This window comes from Podarcis gaigeae (assembly GCF_964106915.1).
Source record: "Podarcis gaigeae genome assembly, chromosome: 17".
Classification (NCBI taxonomy): Eukaryota; Metazoa; Chordata; class Lepidosauria; order Squamata; family Lacertidae; genus Podarcis; species Podarcis gaigeae.
This window is the reverse complement of record NC_139694.1, coordinates 28904575-28921947: the sequence shown is the minus strand read 5'-3', so window position 1 is coordinate 28921947 and position 17373 is coordinate 28904575. Positions and strand designations below refer to the sequence as shown.

The 17373-nt window shown below is 48.8% G+C and overlaps 1 protein-coding gene across 13 annotated transcripts in view; it reads right to left on the bottom strand.

The window, feature by feature from the left end:
* SMARCA2 (SWI/SNF related BAF chromatin remodeling complex subunit ATPase 2) overlaps positions 1–6980 on the bottom strand; it is a 127601-nt gene extending 120621 nt beyond the window's left edge. For 2 of the 13 annotated variants that reach the window (XM_083718302.1, XM_083718291.1), the window contains exon 1: positions 6194–6958. The gene's annotated coding sequence lies outside the window, so the exon portion shown is untranslated. The other 11 variants (XM_083718303.1, XM_083718292.1, XM_083718288.1 and 8 more) reach the window with 10 other exon arrangements.
* Between the last annotated feature and the right edge of the window lie 10393 nt (positions 6981–17373).

The window sequence follows — 17373 nt, the reverse complement described above, 5'->3', positions numbered from 1 at the left end:
TTCAGAGTAATCTCGGTATTTGGACTTGGAATAGTTGCTTCTAATTTGTTTATATTATTTAAAATCAAATTATTAAAAAAACAAACACAGCCTAAGACCTCGTTCTTCCAATTCCATCCTTTTATAGTCCAGCGCTAAATACTCAGCAATATTTCATTACTCCAGTGCGTTTTTTTATATTTGTGCAAACATTACATTCTTGTGTTTTAATCGCCTCGTCCTTCCTCTGATTAAGCCAGGCAGCAATTGGAACGAGAGTCACTGGGCTGGATCTACCTGGGGACCCCCACTGCTTGCAGGGCGAGACATGCAAATACCTCCAAAGCCAGACTGTGCAAAACAAACCATACCTGCAGAGTCCCCGGGGGCTCATCAGTCCCCCCCCCAAACCGCCATCACAAAAGGAAGTGTTTTAAACGCACAAAACTGCATCTAGTGGGTTTTTTTCCAGGGAAAGGTGGCTTACAAGGGACTGCCATTCCAATGTAGTGGAGCTTCCTAGCACTGCCTGAAAATGCAGAACTGCTATCAGAAAGGCTAAATTTAAACAGAAACTGCTATCTAGCCAGTGCGAAAGAAGAAATAAATAGTTATCTTCACACCCCTGCAATGGGTGCAGCATGTTCTTTGAGATTTAGCCAGAGTTTTGCACCGGAAGCAACATCTCTGGTGTATTAGAAACTTAATTTATGGTTGCTTTGACAATGGCACCATTTAGGACTGAGGCCATTTCCACACGAAGTTTATTTCCTATGGCGTTTCTATTGCACCTTTCCTCCAAGGTAGAGTATATTGTTGTTCTCCCCACTATATCCTCACAACAACCTTGAGAGGTAGGCAAGGCTGAGAGGGAGGGGTTCCCATAGAAAGTCATGCAAAACGGATTAATCCACTCCAGACTTTTAAAAACAACCCCCAAAACAGCAATTTAACATAAATTTTACTATACAACGAGACCATTGATCCATAAAACGAAAGCAATAAACGATGTACTGCAGTCACACAATCAATCCATCAGTGGCTGAACTGGGTTCCACACAGTCACTAAAGCAAAAAAGCCGCAAAAACAAAAACGCAAAATAAATAGCAGAAACAGACAGACCTCAGCATAGCACTCAAAACGGAAGTGTGTCACTCAAAATGGAAGCGTAACACTCGGCTTCCAAAAAAAGTTCGCAAACTGGAACACTTACTTCCAAGTTTGCAGTGTTTGGGTTTCAAGTTGTTTGAGAACCAAGGGACCACTGTATTATAGAAAGAGTATGTTAACCGCTAGACAAGACACCAGGAGGCATATTTAGTGGCTGCAAAAGCCCACAGTATGAATGCAATCTCAACACCCCCTTGCACAGTCCTGTTTATTTTCTGTTTGTTCCCATCATTCACAGACTATCGAGTTCCAACCAATAAATTTGCTATAACAGCAAATATAAATGGGGGGGGGGGAATATGAAGAGACCAATGTAGTTACAAGAACTCATTCGTCGGAATGCCACCCCTGCATATTTACAATAAGGACTTCTTCTTTTTACTCGCACAAGAGTTGAGGGCATGGGCAGGCAAACTAAGGCCCGGGGGCCGGATCCAGCCCAATCGCCTTCTCAATCCAGCCCGCGGACGGTCCGAGAATCAGCATGTTTTTACGTGAGTAGAATGTGTGCTTTTATTTAAAATGCATCTCCTGGGTTATTTGTGGGGCATAGGAATTTGTTCATATTTTCCCCAAAAAATATAGTCCGGCCCCCCACAAGGTCTGAGGGACAGTGGATCGGCCCCCTGCTGAAAAGGTTTGCTGACATCTGGTTGAGAGCATGGGACCAGCATCTCTTCCTTGAGCAGTGCAGGTCGAAGCCGAACTGCGCAAGATAGGCGGCAAAAATATGCATTAGATTCAGCACCTTTGCAGAGAGGAAGAATAGGTCACACAGCCACCGCTGTCCCTTCTTAGTCCAGGTTAACTTGCAATTTACATGAGAGTTACGTTCCAGGGATGGCACACTGACAAACAGAGCAGGGGGGGGACCCCAATTTTTCCTCTGGAGCTTTAAAATCCCATGGGGCACGTTCCCCGAAGCAATCATAACATCACCCACTGTGCCAAAATAGGGAGCAAGGACAAAGCGCCTCCTTACTCTGGCTCTAGATCAAGGATGGCCAGATCAGAAGGTCACCAATCTTTGGACTATCTAGATTTGACACTGACGTGAAGCCCAGTCGCTTCGGGGAGGCCAAGGCTTCACTTGAAAGGGATAGTCGGGCAAACCCACCAACCTGCCCCCCAGAGATCTTCAAGGGGCTGCAAGCGGACCCCCGTCAGTTGCAAAACACGCCTGGCAAACTTCCAACAGCGCCGGGCAGTCCATTCTAAGAAGCTGCTTCAAACTGGCAAAGGCTCAGCTTCACAGAGCAGCTCAAAGCTGCAAAAACACTGGAACAGCCTTGAATTTGTCACTCCTTCGCGCCAAACAAGCCTCTTCACAAGTTATCCTGCAAAACATGGATAAGTCCAAAGCAGACAAAAGCTGGACGTTATCTGTTTTCCTCCAAGGCTCGTCAGGGATTATTGTCTGCACATTATTAGAAAGCAGATTGACTAGATAACAGCCCCCGTAACTCCAACCGTTGTGTCGACGTAATTTACAGAAGGGAGGGGGGAATAATTACCGTTTGGGAGCAGAACTGGTATTTTGCAAACTCTAGGACAGGGCCCCCAGAGGAAGCCAAAGAACGACAAACCGCCAAGAATGACAAATAATCTCGGAACAGACTCATAAACAAGCCGGGACTCAGGTTTCAGAAAGCATGGGCCAGAACCCTCCCTGGGGATGGGAAGAGGGAGGGGGCCTCAGCCCTCCGCAGTCTCCTAGTACAGCTGGCATAGGAAGTATTTTGCCAAAGCAGGAGGGAGACACGGCCTGAGAGGCAGAACAAAGAGCCAACAGGTGGGCAAGAAGGAACAGCAACACGGAAGAGGAACTTTGCATCGTGCAAAGGACCCAGGCAGCTCTACTCCACGAGGGACCGTCAAGCCAATTTAGAAGACAAGCGCCGTCTCCTAACATCCAATGGAGAAGGCATTAGCTGGGAACTTTAAGAGAATATGGTAGCCTGGCGGGAAGGAGGCATGAAAAAGTAGGAGCCCAAAGCATCAATCACTCTGTGCAAAGCTCTTAACAACATAGCTGTCAACGTTTCCCTTTTTAAAAAAGGGAAATTCCCTTATTCCGAATAGGATTCCTCGCAAGAAAAGGGAAAGGTTGACAGCTATGTCTTAACAAGCCAGAGCAAGGTGACAAAATACCAGAGGTTTTGGGGGTTCTTCTGGCACCATAAAGACTAACAAATGTCTTATACCATTTGCTTTTGTGGACTGACCCTCAAAAAGTCCGTCCCGTGGAAAATATGTCAGGTCTCCAAGATGCCACAGGACTTTCTGTTGGTGTTGCCGCAAGGGGTTCTATGCTGCTGTCCCACAGGGAAAAGTTACAAAATGCAAAAATTCACACCAAGAACCATAATTTAACAGTGGCAAACTTTATCCCCGCATTACGTTTGAGAACTGTGGTTAAAACGAGGGCTACATCATCTTCTTTCCTTGCAGGAATGTCAGATTAGCTTTCAGGTAATAATCACTTGAGAGAATCTGAGCTGAAGTTATCTCTGAGCAAATTGGGGGAGCAGGCAGCTTCAAACACAATTGTCTTCCCAAACAGCAGAGACCACGGGAACACACTGGAAATACTTCAAAGGATTTGTGTCCGTCTTCCCATTTGCTGCCAGCTGAGAAGTCTTCATGCCCGGATCACGAAGGTTACAACAATAATAACCAGGAGTTTAACGGTTTAAAAGAGAAATAAAATTTGCAGAGGAAACCTCCCTCTGCAGTTTGTGATCTTCACTTCAAAGCAAAGCAGAAGTCGGCACATGCAACAGGGTGGATATTAATTCCAGCTAAACTTTTGAAAGGCGTGTATTAAATAGAATTCCAGCACTAACAATATAACGTTTTTAGCTGGAGGACTTTTTTCCCTTGTCAGTCTGCAGCCTCAGGTGTTGGTCAAAGCCCTCCTCAGATGTGACACGGCAGAAATGAACAAAAGGAGAGATCCAAGGCTGCTTTGAACAAGCTCTGGTGGCGAACACTTTTCATGAAATCCCACCGTCCTTAAAGCAGAGACACAGCGCAGAAGAAATTCTTGCTTAATGAAGCATTGCCTTCACCTCTGTCAAACCCACATCTGTTACCCGACACGCTTAACTTTGAATGCGCTTCAAAATGCTCACAACCAACAAGGAATTTTGTTTTATGCATCTGATGAATTGCAGATGGACTTTAAAAATCTGCCTCTAATTTTGTCCTGCTGCAGCTATATCTCCCCCCCCCCCTCTTCCCTGCAGTAACAAAGGGACTGGAGAGGAGGAGGAGGGAGGGAGGAGAGAGACAAGAATGAAACTAGCAGGGCAATTAGGTCCACAAAGAGAAAGTGTGCCTGCAATTTGCATAACAATGGGCCAACTCGCTCAGCAAAAGCTGCCCCACCTCCTAACACGCCGCTGCATAGCAGGGCAGCAAGGCCAGGCGGCCTTTGCATTCATTGCCCGGACCTCGAGCGAGCGGAGGAGGAGGCAAGGGCTCCCCAAGGCCGTCGGGTCACAGGCCACGTTCACGGTCAGGGCGCACAAAAAAATAAAAAAACCCTCCAAGTTCGGCGGCGGCTCCACCATTTCTTGGTGCACATGAACCCGAATCGGGGCTCTGCAAAACTTTAAAACTCCGCAAGGCGCTGCAACGCAACCGGCGCGGTCCCTTGAAGCTGCAAGGCCGCCCCGTCGCCAGAAAGGAGTCCCTCGGCTCCTCTTGCCTCGTGCAAATGGCTGGGGAAACCCTCGCGGGCTCGGCGCGCACGCGCCATGGCGCCGGCCACGAATAAGAGACTCGGGGCCTCTCCCGGGAGCCCCGGCAAAGTTGCCCAACTTGGGATCCTCGCCTGCAGCGCGTGGGGCGCCCCGTCGCGGCGCCCCGACCTCCCCACCCACCACGCGCGCGCCACCTCGCTCCGGATCCGAGACTCTTCCGGGACTTTTGCAGGCTGCCGAGGCCTCCGCTTCGTTTCCAGGGCGCGGGCGCGCGCGCCGGAAAAGCCGAGCAAAGCAGCCCCGGAACGCGCACTCGGTCCCGGCCCCCGTCGGGGGGGAGGGGAGGCGGATCCCGGCTGCTGCTGCTGTTGCAGGGCGCTTTACCTTACCGAAGGGAGCCCCGAAGGCGAGCCCCGGACGCGCTTCCCCGGCGCAGGCAGGCCTAGTTCGGCGCCCCGCTCACCGGGCCAGACGGGAGGGCGCGTCCTCGTCGGCCGCGGGGACTTCCTGGTTCTCCGAGCAGACGGAGGGAAGGAAGGAAGGAAGGAGAGCGGAGGAGGAGGAGGAGAGATGCCAAAGCCAGCCCAGCCTGCGCGCCGAGACCTCGCCTCTTCCTCTCTCGTAGCCAGGCAGCTCGGCTCTCCGAGACGCGGCCTCCAGCTGGCCGCCTGCTCCGCCCGCCGCCCGCGCCTCCCCGCACTTGAGAGCCCACCCAAAAAACTTTTCGCCCCTTCCTTCCCGGCCGAGAAACGGCCACCAACGGGGCGAGGGAGGAGCAGGCAGGCGCCCGTCGAGGGAGGGCGCACCAACGCGCCACTGCGTCCGGGCGCGCAAAGCCCGGAGACGGCTCGCCGATTTGCGCCCCCTCGCCGGAAATATTATGAATGCATGTACTGCGGGGGGGGGGGGGTTAAAGATGAGAAGACAGCGCCTTCCTGCTCCGAGGGAGGGGGGCGGGAGCCAGGCTATTTTGGGACGCGCACGGCGACACCTTCGCAGGAGCGGAAAGGAGCCCCGACGGGGCGCTGGTCAGCCTCCCAGATCTCCTTTTGAGTTTTGAGACGCCCAACTAGGAGGCAGCGAGGACAGCGGCCCCTGGAGACCCTGCTGCGCCTTGTGTGCGTAATGTTTGTGACCGTCGGGCGGAGAGATTATCGTGGCCTTCCTGCGCTTGGCTGCCGAATGCCGCCCTCCCCATCTTGGATCGCCCTGCCCCCGGCGGCAGCTCCACCCCGGGGAGGGACCGGGGAACCCCTGCAACCACCCCACCCCCCGACGTTGCCTTCCTTGGGGCAGGACGCCGCGCGAACTTGCAGCCCCCGCCCCCGGCACCTGCCTCGCTTTCCCGGGCAGATTCCTCCTGCAGATCCGGCGCGGGGATCCTCCTCTTCCTCGACGCGTCCGCTGCTTATTTATAGCCACCCAAACGCAGCTCTGTCCATCAGGAGCTGGAGGGCCGGGGCAGCCCGACCCGGCGGCCCCTCGCAGCCTATTTTGGTCGCTCTCCGCTTTGGAAAGCAAAGCAACCCGAGCAGCAGTAGCAGCTGCTGCCTCTCTCCGGCTTCTCGGCCGCCGCCGCGCAGCCTTTTCCTCGCTCCCGCGACCTTCCCTTCTCCAGCTGCAGCTGACTCACAAAGTCAGCGGCGAGCCAAGGGCGCGATCCGGGAGGATCTTTCCTCCGGGGAGGGGGAGAATAGGAAAAGGAAGGGGGATAGCGACCCCCAAAAAAAACTTTCTTGGGGGTCTTTGGCTTCTTCAAGGGCGCCGGGAAGAAGTCACCCGCACTCTACGGAGGGGGGCCCCGGGGAGACTTGTTTACGTGGGGAGGGGGAAGGGACTTGCTGGGGGGGTTCTCCGATTTGGGGGAAGAGGGAGCCCCGAGCGAAGTGGAGGATCCGGCGAGCCGCGGAGGGGGCGCAGCGCAGGGCGGGGGATGCGCCCGGGAGGCGTCGGGGAACGTTTACCTTGCTGGGGGAGAGCGCCGCGCCAGATCCCTCTGCCTGCCTGCCTCTCTCTCTGAGTCACCCAGAGTAGATCCAGCGCGAGCCACCGGATTATGCCGATGACTTCACGGCGCGCGGCCATCCCCGCCTCTTCCTCCGCGCCCGCGCCGCCCCCGGCTCCTCCCACGCGCCCCCCTCCCAAAGGGAGCCTCCGACTGGACGGCGCCGAGACAGAGCGCCCGCCCCGAGGGCGGAGAGGGGTCCCCGATTGGAGGCTCCCCGCTGCCACTCACGGCGCCCGCCCGCCCCCTCCAGCAGCAGGCGGAGTCGCTCCCGAGGCTGCTCGGGAAGGGGCGGGCGGAGCCAGGGACCCGCTCCGAGGGGGAGGCGGGCGGGTGCAAGGCGCGCGCGGATCAGCTGGGACGATGCGCGGTGTTTGCCTGGGCTCATTTCACACCCGCACGCACATAGACAGAGATGCACGCCCGCCTTCTCCCCCCTGCATTTTTGCACCGCTGTGTTGGCAGAGTCTTCTCCTGGCGCAGAGATGGAGAGGAGCCTGGCTGCATTTGGCCGCGGGAGGGTCGGGGGAAGAAGGTGCTGGAACCTGGACGGGGCTTGCCGGAAGGAAAGGCGAGAGGAAGCGCGCTTAGGGCTGAAGGCTGCTTTTCCCAGGCCCCTTGTTTGCATGCTTGGCAGGAGAGCGGGTGAATTGCAGAGCTGGGAGGGACCCCGGGATAATCCAGTCCAACCCCCTGCAATCTGCCCCCGACGAGGATCGAACCTGCAACCTTGGCTCTCGCCACCTGAGCTTTGCAGGTCCTGGTTCTTTCAAGCGGGAGCTTCCCAATCTGTGGAAGGGGAGCTTCCCTCGGGGACAAGAGGGAGGAGGGCCCCATCCAGCTGCCCTTTCCACTTTGAAGTGCCCCTCGAGGAAGTCCGGCAGCGCGGCTGTTTACTAAGCATTCCCCGGGAGAAAACAGGCAGCAAAGAGACGGCACCTCGCAGCTCTCTGAGCAATGCCATCTGTATGCTAACAAGGCTGCTACGGTGCTGGCTGGGAAGTTGGGACTAAATCTGGCGCTTAGGGCTAGCGAAAGTAAGTGGTGTCATTTGCCGTGTTTCTTTCCTCCTAGCTCTGCTTCCTAAAACTCGAGATGCTTTGGAACTGACTGTGCTCATGAATCGGTTTTTCCCTGTTGGGGAGCTGAGTTTTCCCTTCCCTCTGAGCTATTTTAATGGATGCAAACCTCCCCTTTTGGACGTGAGAGTGGGGACCCCCATTTTTAATTAGAAGTCTGTAAAACTTAGCATCCTGTTCAGCGGTAAATTCTGCCCTGAGTTCAATGTCAATAAGGTGTTTTCCACAAGCGTTTCGTCCACTCATAAAATTATATCCCTGTCAATCACTTCCAGAAGCCTAGGATTTAGAGAGAACCCTCTCTGGCTAGAATCTGTACACCAGGACCACTTTATCGGAGTGATTCTCCTATCATTGTGCAGGGTGATTTCACCCAGACAAGGGGACACACAGCATCCTAAGATTTTCGGTTGAGGGTTTGTTTTGTTTTTTTGAAAGAAAATGCTGGGGGGGGGGGAGGGATTGCATGATTAAACATTTCCTGAGACATAGCCATGTCTGTTGTAGCAAAAGCTTGGTTTGATAAAATAAGGGACAACGCTTTAATGGGTGTTTGGCACCAGTAGTGCAAGGCGCTCTGAGTGTTCCCGACCTTTGCCACAGGGTGAAAATACTGCACTTGCTGCCAATCTCTGGAGACAACATTCAGGTATTGCAGAAAGCTTTTCATGCAAGATAAGAAATGGACCCTGGAGACGGACAGCTGTGCCTCATCCATGGGCCATCCAGCACGGGGACAGCAGAGCATTCCCGGGAAATGTGGGTCCCCTAGGCAGAAAAGCCACATGACGGCTTTGCACCTGTCCCTCCTGACACTTGGTCATCTGAATCTTGTTGTGAAGGGGTCTTCTGTAAAGCATGCAAGAATATAAGCAAGCGCACATATACCAAAACTGGAGTTTGGCTTCATGCTATAGTAATCGCCTAAGAGGCACAGGATCTGAACTGTGACCCAGGGAACTTGCAGTCTGTCTCTCCCCTAGACTCAATAAGCTGACCCACCAGACTTTTAAATAATAAAGTTTTATTTTTATTACTAGTAGTAACCTGACTGCATTCACAACTAGGGCAGTTAAAAGTGAAGTGAGCAAGGGCAGAGGTGAAAAGTGATCAGAGATTATGGCTGCAATGAGGGACACGTTTGTCTGAAGTTTGTTTTCCCCCTGATCTCCAGGCACAATTTATGGTGCAACCCTAACAACGCTTACCTGGGAGTAAGCCTATTTAATCTAATAGGTCTTCTGATTCAACATGGTCAGGATTCTGTGGAGTCAAAAGAACACAGCTGGAAAGGGAGCACAAAGAGAGGGGATTTTCTCCCCTCCAGTTTCTGTTTCGGACACCTTTGTCCAGTTGACCCTTTCCCCAATATTCAAGATGAGTCCTTCTGCCCTTTATCTCTGCTGGGGAGTAAACAGAACAGACCTAAGAGGGGAGCTTCCCTCCACAGCATCTTGCCTAGGCTGGCCTTGAACTCAGCAGAAATCGAACTGAATGACCATTTCTTTCAGTCAGAAGGATACAGGAAGGGGAGACATGAAACTAATCTCTTGGGCAAAATAAAACGTTGAGAGTCAAAGCACTGATTACTTTTGTTGCCTACAAATCGTACTGTGAGCTGATGTCATTAGAGGCCTGTTGGATCTTGAATGGTTGCGCTAAACTCAGCTGAAGCCACAGGAAGGAGTCCTAGTTTGACTCATAAGTGGCTTATTTCATTCTCTCCACAGGTGAGGACCAAAGGTTGGGGACCATTGGTTTAGTGTCTGCGCAGAGACCTTCCTCTTGTGTAAAATATTGCAGAGGAATAGATGTCAGCCATAAGTATTCTGGCCGTAAAATGAGAGTGGCAAGGCACAATCCCTCGGAAGAGATAAATTAAATATGTAAAATCATAAAGTACAATTGAAGGGATAAAATACTGCTGTGCAGGTTGATCATGGTATATGTAAAGATTACTCACTTAACAGAAGGAATTCTTCAAGTTGTTAAACGTAGCTTGGGGGGGGAGGGGAACAACCAGATTTTGTCAAGGTGGACCAAAAGTGTTCTGTGGATGTACTAATGCAGAGACAATAATACAACAAAGCAACAACACCACAAACTGGCTTATAAATATAAAACCAAATTTACTAGAATAATAGAATAGAGATAGACTTGTAACCATTCAAACAACAAACATACTAAGGTGCCATGTGCAAGACAAAGCCTGGATATACTGTAAACATGGAGTGGATAAATATACAACTCTATGTTAACAAGTTACATGTGCAGTAAACGTTATACAGACTGGATAAATGAACGCTTACTGCATATGTAACTTGTTAACATAGAGTTGTACATTTATCCACTAGTATGTTTGTGGTGGTGGCGATTGTTGTATTATTATTACTGTCACCACATTGGATACTTGGTGTATACCCTATACTAATGCAGAGACACACAACTCAAATAGCCTTGAGGACCATTTTCTAAATTAGATGCCAAGAAGGGGGCCACTCCTTGGCAGTGCTATTTTTTCTAGAAAAAGAGGTGCCAGGACTCTCCCTGAACGCTTCTCTTGTTCTCTCATGATGACAATGGGGCCCACCTGAGAGATGCTGGAACTGAGTTCCTGTGAGTTCTGGCTGAAAAGAAGCCCTGGTTCTTGGTACCCAGTGGAGATGGAGAACACAATAGCAAAAGTTACAGATAGGTAGCCGTGTTGGTCTGCCATAGTCAAAACAAAAAAAATTCCTTCCAGTAGCACCTAGCAAAAGAACAGTGCTAGCTTTGTTTCTCCACTGTTGGCATACCTACAGGACCGCCTCTCCTGGTATGCCCAGCAGAGGACCTTAAGGTCCACAAATGACAACACTTTGGAGATCGCAAGGTGGTTAGATTTGTCTCAGCTAGGGCCAGGGCCTTTTCAGTACTGGCCCCGACTTGGTGGAACGCTCTGTCACAAGAGACTAGGGCCCTGCGGGTCTTGACATCTTTCCACAGGGCCTCCAAGACAGAGCTGTTCTGCCTGGCCTTTGGTTTGGACTCAGTCTGACCCTTATGTCTTCCCTCCCCTTACGGTTTTGATTTATGGGCAACTTTTAAAATGAGGCTGCTTTTTAAATTGCATTTTAACCTGTATTTTAAATTGGTTGGTTTCCCCCGCTAATATGTTTTTACTGTAATTTTACTAGTGTTAGCTGCCCTGAGCCTTGCCCAGGCCGGGGAGGGCGGGGTGTAAATAAATTTTATTTATTTATTTATTTATTTATTTATTTATTATGATTATTCTTTTTGGTGCAGCAGGACAGGTCAAGTCAGAAGGGGTGTGCTGTGCCTGGGGGTGTCCTGTAAGCCCCACAAAATGAGACCCATGTTGCCCATTGCTATGGGCCACCGATGTGCTTCCCTGCACTAATTCAGCATCAAAAGTTGTGCTTTGACTACAAAAGGGAGTTTGACTAACAGCAGAAATCCGTCCAGAAATTAGTGATTGCACCCACTTTGCATGGACACGGGTGGTTTTTAAACTAATATCTTTATCCCAAACTTATAGTGCAGGCAAATATATGCTCAAAACTGACTTATAAGAAAAGACTGTTTTTATCAGCAAAAGCCAAACAAACAAATCCAAACCAAATTTGCGATTTCTGAACCGTTGCAGTGTAATGAACATTCTCAGTTGTATTCTTAGCTGTACGGAGTCCTGCTTTTTCCTGAGCAAAACCATTCCAGCCTGATTGCAGCTATTCTTATTTTATAGCTAGTTGCAGCCATCAGAAATCAGCATGAGAAATGCCATGTTGTGTGCTGGGCCTGGGGGTTAACCCGGGCAACGCGGTCCAGGTCTGATCCCGAATCCAAGGATTCCACAAGGAATCAGTCCAACGGGGCCAAGGCAGGAAACCAGGTAAGGACAAGTACAGGATCTCAGGCAGCATCCCTCAATGTAGCTCATATCTTCGCCTCCAGAAAGCCTCAGTTAGATGCTGGGAAAAGGCAATGTGGTCACAAGGCTGGACTTGGAACATCTGAGAGCTTGAGTTGTTAGCCCAGCAGCTCCTTATCTTTCTGGAATCAGAGACACTTTCGGCTGCCAGGAAGGTTGTAAGGCATTAGGCAATCCTCTGGCATTTTCGGGACCTTTCGCAATTTACATGGAAGAACAATGTTGATATCATCTCATGATATCACCGGAGCTTAAGCCTGGCTTCTGCAACTTCAAAGTAAATTACACCGGTGGGTAAAGGAATGGAAGATTAGATCTGGCAAAACCCACAGCGCCGTGTATTTGTTGCATGGTGCTTCAGCGCTGACTCCTCGGAAAGGCATTTGCACTCCTGAGCTTCTTCCTGCAAGCGAAGGGGCTCCACAATGCACTATTCCCATTCCCATTAGTACAGTTTCTGACCATCACAGCGGGCCCAAAGAAAGGCTAAACACCTTTGTTTATAGCCTTCGTTTGTTTTAATACAAGGTTGTGGTTGGAAGGGGAAGACTGGTATGTATTTGGCGTGGTACTGAACCTCAACCCCTTGGCTGATTCTCTCATTCAAAACCTGTTCCAGCAGCAGCTTTTCTTCCAGTGGAGGAAAGATAATGTATTTTCCTTCCCATGGAAGGAAGAGCAATGTGTAGGAGACAATTCTGGTGGTGGTGGTGGCTTTTTTGGCATTTTTTAAAAGAAATGTATTTATTTGGTTTTTGAGATTAAAATTTTACAGTCCAACATACAACATTAAAACAAGATTCCAAGAAATCTCTCAAGACTTCCCTCCTCCCCTTTGTGGGTCCTACTGTTAATCATTTCCTCCTGCATCTTTTATAACAATCCAAATCTTTTATCTCTCCGTAATATCCACTAAATTCACCATTAAACTACAAGTGATATTCCAATGCTACTAATGATTTCAACTGTTTACAATGGTCTTCAAGGTAAGTTATAAATCCACACCCCCCCCCCATTCCTTATTAAAATTTTGGTCTTCCTGATTTCTGATTCTTCTGGTCATTTTGTCCATTTCAGCATAATCCATCAACTTAATCTGCCATTCTTTTCTGGTAGGGACTTTATCTTCTTTCCATCTCTGTGCTAATAACATCAAGGCAGCCATGGTCGCATACATAGTCTCTTTGTGGGATATAAAGCTGTCAGTCAAGTCCAACATTCCGAGGGAGGACTAACTGCCTCTGTCGGTTGCTGCAAGGACTGTTAACTGGCAACTGCTCAGATGCAGTCTTTGCATGACTCACTACTATCTAGTGTATAGTTTATCTGTTATGTAACCTAAGCCTGCCTTCAGGAACAACTCTGTCAACCTGAATGAATCTGAAAGTAAATTAGTTTATGTTAATATGATTCAGATTCATGTGTGTTTTCTTTAAGAGGGACTGAAAGGGATTATCAACCAGGAAGTTATAATTATTGATAGGACTCACACGAGCTTGTCGCTGCATAAACTGAAACGGGGGATCGTTTATTTTTTTTATATATAAATATTTATTAAGATTTTTGTAAAAGAAAAGCATAAATAACAAACAACATTTCTTATATCATAACAAAATTTCATAACTTGTTTAGACTTCCTCACGTCTCCTGCTCCCACTTACATTGTTAAAAAGTTTTTTCAAGCAAATTATCATCTTGTTTACAATCTTATATCCACTCGTTTAAATATAATCTAATAGTTCTCCCAAAGGGTTTGTCTTTTCCTTAATCTCACTTATCATCTAATTCCAATCTAGTTTAGTGGTTGCCAATTATTTATGATCAAGCATCCTTCTTAACATTCAGTCAAATTACAATATTTTTGTAAGTAAATTTTAAATTTCTTCCAATCTTCTTCAATCCTTTCTTCTCCCAGGTCTCGGATTCTGCCGGTCATCTCTGCCAGTTGCATATAGTCTATCAGCTGCATCTGCCATTCTTCCAGTGTGGGTAGATCTTGAGTCTTCCAATTCTTGGCAATAAGTATCCTTGCTGCTGTTGTTGCGTACATAAAAAATGTTCGGTCCTTCTTTAACACCTTCTGGCCGACAATACCCAGGAGGAAGACCTCTGGTTTCTTAGTGAAGGTATACTTAAATACCTTTTTCAACTCATTATATATCATTTCCCAGAAGGCCTTCACTTTAGGGCAAGTCCACCAGAGGTGAAAGAATGTTCCTTCATTTTCTTTACATTTCCAACATTTATTATCAGACGAATGGTATATTTTGGCAAGTTTAACTGGGGTCATGTACCATCTGTATATCATTTTCATTACATTTTCCTTCAAAGCATTACATGCAGTGAAGTTCAGCCCAGTGGTCCACAACCTTTCCCAGTCCTCAAACATAATGTTATGCCCAATATCCTGTAAATATCCAAATCTGCAGGCTGACTGCTACAGTTACTCAGGCAGTTCCAGCACCTGGGTTTTTGACTTAAATTGTAATTCCAATAGAAGAAGATGTCACAGTCCAAATTAAAGACGCCAAATCCAATGCTTACAGTCCTATTCTGCTTCAAAGGAGGTTCAGTGGGTGCTCAGATCCATTAGGTTAAAAGTTCACTCTCTGCCTCCACTCCTCCTGCTCTTTGCTTTGAAGTTCAGTAGCAGCGGAAGACGGACTTCCTTTTTTTTCGTCAATCCGCTTTCAGCCAAATTCCGTAGCTTTTGAAACTTTAAAATTTTTAAAAGTCCTTATTACTCACGGATTGTTGCTTTCCGAAACGTAAATTCCAGGAAGAAAGGTCAGCGCTCACCGGCAACAGCTTCGCGGCTTCGCTCCGTTGATTGCGGAGCGACCCTCAGCGCCGCTACCCCCTCCGCGATTCGGAGCCCCTTACGGGGTTCCTTCAACGTTTTGGGGGCAGCTCCTGGCGCCCGCCGGGTCCCAAGACCGCAGGCTTCTGCCGCCTGCGGTTTTCCGATGTGGGTCTCCGCTTCGCCGTAGCGGACGACCCGTTTCAACGGAGCTTCCCTCTCCTAGTTAGAAGAGGGCAGCCATTACCGTTCGCGCCGCCTCCGGAAGTCCTGAAACGGGGGATCGTTTAAACTCTGCTAAATTATATAAACTTTCCCACACTTTTCTGCTCCCTTGGGAGACAATTTTGATTGACAATGGTTGGGGAGAGTTAAGAACACCTTCCCCACTACTATTCCCTTTCTCCTAATCATGGCCTCCCAGGTTGTCTTCTGCACCTCTCCATCCCTCCACCAAGAGAACGTGACATGTACCTGCATTGATCATCTTGTTCGGAACCATGGTTTCCTCCATACATTGCAGCATCCTTGCACATCTATGTGTAGGTTATTAACATGAGTCCAGGTATGTATCTTCACATGAGGATATGACAGATAGATTTATTACTCTGTGTACACCAGTTGTGGGAGACCACAGCCAATCATTACCCACTCATTTAGTTTTATAGCCCACCCTGTCCCAAACACTCAGGGCATGTTGTAGAAATGCCCACCTCTCCAACAAAAGGGAATACTATTTTTGTCAAATTTTCTGCAGTTTCTCCACTCTTTTCAGACTCGTCTTTGGCCCAAAGTTGAGCCCAAACAGCCTTCTCTATGCCACGTTCCCTTTCCACATGCAACATGCTTTGATGAGGGAATTGATTCAAGCTCATAATTGCCCATCTGAAATGGAATAGTGCCCCTCAATGTTCCACCACATGCATTTCCTGAACAAATACACCAGCTCTTTGCCAATCCCCACCAAATATGCAGTGTCTGATTTCTGAAAAGGCCTACATTAACCCATTGTTTCCATACTTAACATACACTGGTGGCACTCGTGGCATTCAGACAGAGCTGATATTGAAATGTGACTGCTTACATGCAATAGTTGGTTTTTATGCTAAAGTGCAAGAGCAAAATTCGAAGGCAAGCCAATGGCTAGACTCGTTTCCTTTTTAACAGCAGAGCTTTGCTGCAGACTGCTCCTGCTGTACCCATTTTTGCATTGAGAAGTTCTCCTGGGCCCACCTCCAAGCTAGCTGTGACTGCAATATCGGCTCAAGCCCATTTGGCACAGAAGTGGCATTGCCGAGAAGATAAATCTGGTCCCTGTTTTTCACTGTATTTTTTATTCTATCCTTGGACTGTTCTCCATGCTACCCGTGTCCTCAACCAATTGCAGCAACGTCAGGCCTGGTAGAAGCCCCCCTCCCCAAAGTGGCCAGAGAGAGCATGTTTATCTCTGATGTGCCAACATGTCCCTCTGTTGATGGCAATGAGAGGCCACCCCCTTCCATTTCCAAGGTGGCATCGCCCTAGGAATGGCTCCAGCTGGCCAGCAATTGGGGAATGTGTGGTTGAGCTGTAGTCAAGGATACCTGAGACATTTACCTCCCACTGGGGGATCTGACAATGAAGACCGTTTTTTTAAAAAAGAGAGAGGCAGATCATCAAGCGGAGGAAAGAAAAGTCGAGGCACCTCGCCAGTTTCTAATCTAAGTGACAGCATGATGCTGAGATCATAATCTGGCCCAAAGAGTGCTGAGGAGGGGAGAAGAGAAGAAAAGAGGCAGGTCAGACGAGAAGGTGAAAACAACTTCAAGCAGAATGAGAGAAGAGACATAATTAATCATGTTCCTACTACAGGCTTGATGACTCTGCAGAGGAAAATGCAAAAGTAATCGTCTCCCAATGGAGGACTAAAGATGCTGCGCTTATAATATCTCCGATATCTTTGATACGTAGGCACATACCCACATCGTAAGAGCATCACCTGGCTGCTCTTCTGGCATCCAATTCTTGGTGCCACAATTTAAGGAGGATGTTAAGAAGCTGGAACATGTGCAGAGGAGGACGGCAACCAAGATGATCGAGGGACTGGAAGCCAAGCCTTAGGAGGAGTGGTTGAAGGAGCTGGGTGTGTTTAGCCTGGGAAAGAGGAGACTGAAAGGAGGTATGAGAGCCATCTTCAAATTGTTCAAGGACTGTCACATGGAGGCAGGAACAAGCTTGCCTTCTCCTGCTCTGGAGGGTAGGACTCAAACCAGTGGTTCCAAGAAAGGAGGTTCTGACTCAACATCAGGAAGAGCTTTCTGACAGTAAGAGCTGTTCGACATTGGGATGGAAGGTGGTAGGATCTCCTTCCTTGGAGGTCTTCAAGTAGAGGTTGGATGGTCATGGATGCTTTAGCTGAGGTTCCTGCATTGGAAGGGAGTTGGACTAGCTGAGCACTGGGGATCCCTTCCAACTGTATGCAGATCATCTCAAGAGTATTGTCTGGGAGCACATGAGGCTGTATCTTAAAGCAAGTCTGAGTCTGGTCAACGCCTGGATGGGTGACTGTCTTGGGAGTCATGTGCTTACCACCTTGGGTTCCATGATGGAAGAAATTAATAGTGAAATATAACAATGTCTGCCATAGCTTAATTTAAACTGGGCTTCACAAGGTTTCAATGTACCTTTTTAAATTAATACACATGCCTTGAAGCTTGTACCA